The sequence below is a fragment of the Zea mays genome, chromosome 2 (assembly GCF_902167145.1).
Source record: "Zea mays cultivar B73 chromosome 2, Zm-B73-REFERENCE-NAM-5.0, whole genome shotgun sequence".
Lineage (NCBI taxonomy): Eukaryota > Viridiplantae > Streptophyta > Magnoliopsida > Poales > Poaceae > Zea > Zea mays.
The window spans coordinates 190,028,904-190,032,234 of NC_050097.1; the positions used below are offsets into that span (position 1 = coordinate 190,028,904).

The following is a 3,331-nucleotide window of genomic DNA, read 5'->3' on the forward strand; positions in this document are numbered from 1 at the left end:
TATTTGAAGTGAGTTTGCACTTGTTCTAGTTGCTTTATGTTGTGTTGGCATAAATCACCAAAAAGGGGGAGATTGAAAGGGAAATGTGCCCTTGGGCCATTTCTATGTATTTTGGTGATTGAGTGCCAACACATGTGCTTAATTGGGAATTTATGTACATGGATGAACAAGGTGAAAATCATGAAGTAAAGGTATGTTTCTAAACCTCAGTACATTGGTTTTGAGTACTAATATATTTGTCTAAGTGTTAGAAACAGAAAGAAGAAGAATAGAGAAAAGGAGAAGGGACTTGGCTGTGTGCTGCCAAGATCCAGCTCGGTCTGGAGCACCGGACTGTCCGGTGTGCACCGGACAGTGTCCGGTGCGCCAGGCTGGCGCGACTCGAACTGGCCGCTCTCGGGAAATTGGCCGGCGGCGTACGGCTAAAATTCACCGGACTGTCCGGTGTGCACCGGACTGTCCGGTGAGCCAACGGTCGGCCAGGGCCAACGGTCGGCCGCGCAATCCGCGCGGGACACGTGGCCGAGCCAACGGTCGGAAGACGGCACCGGACTGTCCGGTGTGCACCGGACATGTCCGGTGCGCCAACAGCGCCAGATCTGCCAACGGTCTGCAACGGTCGTCTTCGCCGTTTAAGGAAACAAATCGGGCACCGGACAGTGTCCGGTGTGCACCGGACTGTCCGGTGCCCCCGACGACAGAAGGCAAGGATGGCCTTCCGGATTTGCTCTCAACGGCTCCTAGCTGCCTTGGGGCTATAAAAGGAGCCCCTAGGCGCATGGAGGAGATATACAAGCAACCTTTGAGCATTCTTGATCATCCACACTAAGTCTCTGCACATTCGTTTGTGTTTCTAAGTGATTCGAGCTCTGTTCTAAGTGAGAACTCTGAGATAGTCTTGTGAGCTCGATTCTTGGCCGTGTGTGTGCGCTTTTGCTGTGGATTTGTGTGTGTTGCTTCCCTTCCTTACTCTGTGTTTCATTTGTGATCATATACTTGTAAGGGCAAGAGACTCCAATTTGTGGAGATTCCTTGCAAACGGGATAGTGAAAGGAAAACAAAACACCGTGGTATTCAAGTGGGTCTTTGGACCGCTTGAGAGGGGTTGATTGCAACCCTCGTCCGTTGGGACGCCACAACGTGGAGTAGGCAAGCGTTGGTCTTGGCCGAACCACGGGATAAAACCACTGTGTCACTCTGTGCTTGATTCTCTTGTGGTACTGTGTTTTGTTGAGATTGTTGAGACTTCACCTTAGCCACTTGGCAATAATCGTGCTAACACTTAACAAGTTTTTGTGGCTTAAGTTTGAAGTTTTTACAGGATCACCTATTCACCCCCCCCCTCTAGGTGCTCTCAAGTTTCAAAGTGAAAAAAAGAATGAAACAGAACCACGATCTGTTCTCAACTATTAGCAGAAAACAATTGAGGTTTCAAAATAATTAACAATAAATAATGATGGTTTTTTTATATTTGCAACCATACCAAAATACATTTGTAGCACCTTGAACAAGAGCAGAGCTATATCGTAGCAATATTTCTTTTTCGTCAAGAGGGGCTTCAAACAACTGCATAACAAAAATGTAATCAGTAAACTAAGTTTAAATATGAATGTATCTATAATTGAGAAAATCATGTCTTGTGAAGGAATAATCAGTAAACTTGCCAAGGGCTGGCATGCGTCTCTGTGCTCTGCTCCCTGAGGCTGTTGCGTCTATCCGGAAGGCGAAAGAATTCCGGGAGCGCGGCGAGATTTCTGAGGTCGGGGACGACTCGTGGGGCGAGGATGGTGGAGGCCGGGGCATGGAGCACGGTGGGGATGGAAGGGGTGCGGGAGGAGTATGGAAGGGGCGGGGGAGGCGGCGCAACACACGACCTTCCATCGGAGCGAGGCGGAAGGGCGCGGACGCGCGGCAAAATCATGCACCACGCAGTGGTGTGGACGTCTACAATAGCCTCTTAAGGAATAGTAGAGATCAGCGCCACAAATGAGATGCAGGTGGGTTTGCAACTGGATTTACAGCAAAGAATTCCTATAAATGTTTCAACGTAAAAAATGAATTTCAATAATGCACATTGCCTACAGTGGAATTCCCTACAGAGAAATAGAGCTAGCTAATTCAATCCTACATTGTTGAATGCAGTAATACCAAATAAGAAAGGAACTTTTACAGAGTGAGAGCATTGTCACTTGGACAAACAAAACATATCGAGACCAGCGGTGTGTGAAAGTGAAACCGACAGACACATAGCTAACGAGGAACAGTGGCAGCGATTCCCCCAGCATGATTAGCATTTCAAAGTCACCGCCAAAATGCAGTTGAGACCGCCAAAAATCCCAAGAAGAAACTGGATAAGCACAGCGGAGAGATGGTAATAGTCAATTTTCTTTGTGAAGACGGCATCACTGCCAGCAGGCCGTCACGTTCGGCGGGGGCGATTTAGTCAACGTAGGGGAGAAAATCGGGCACTAACCTCGAGCTTATTGAACCTGGACGGCGGCGGCGGCGGCGCCTCGGGCTCAAGCGTGGGCGGTGGCGTCGCGTAGGACTTGGATGGGCGGTGGTGCGGCCCATGCGCCTGCGGTGGCTTGCCGAGGTCCGGCACGGGTCGCGAGTCCGGCAACTTGGCGACGGGCGCGGAGCCGGTGCGCTCGGGCCGCGGCGCGGGCGTGAGGAGCTGCACGACCTCGATGTCCTAGAGCACCCAGTCCTGTGTGGCGGTGCGGTGGGGCACGTCGTGGGTTACCGAGTTCCTCCAGGGCGGGAGCCCCCCGTTGGCGCGGAGGAAGTGGCCCGCCTTGGTGCGGAGGCGCGCCTGGAAGCCGTCCCACAGGGGCTCCCAGTCCACGGACACGTTGGCGGGGCGCCGTCTGCGTCACCTTTCGCCCCGTCATCCCCAGCAGGAACGGCTCCCCGGAGGCGGTGAGGTAGCGCCCGTAGCGGCTGCGCGGGCAGACGGCGCCCGCGCTGTGCGGCGCCGCCTCGACGGTCCACCGCGCATTCGCCGAGGACCCGTCCCGGTCTTGCGTCACACGCACCTCGTCCTCGTCCGCGTACAGGAACTTGTCGTGGTGGCTCCTGAGCCGCACCACCTTCGCTCGCGCGAACAGCTCCATCGGTAACGGGAAGGGAGGAGAAGCCGGTGAGGACTAAGGACTCTAGAGTCTGGACTCTGGAGGAAGGAGGCCCGCGCCCGGATCTAAGCACGGGACGAGGCCGCCCAAATGGAAGCGACCGAGCGACGAGCTGCTCACCTGCGGTGAGCTAGCGGAGCGGGTGGAACAGGAGGGGCGCGACGGAAGGGAGGACGGCGACCCGGCGGTAGTGGATG

The 3,331-nt window shown here is 54.1% G+C and overlaps 1 pseudogene; it reads right to left on the reverse strand.

Moving 5' to 3' along the window:
- Window positions 1-2,443: 2,443 nt before the first annotated feature.
- Window positions 2,444-3,116, reverse strand: LOC103649157 (uncharacterized; annotated as a pseudogene).
- Between the last annotated feature and the right edge of the window lie 215 nt (window positions 3,117-3,331).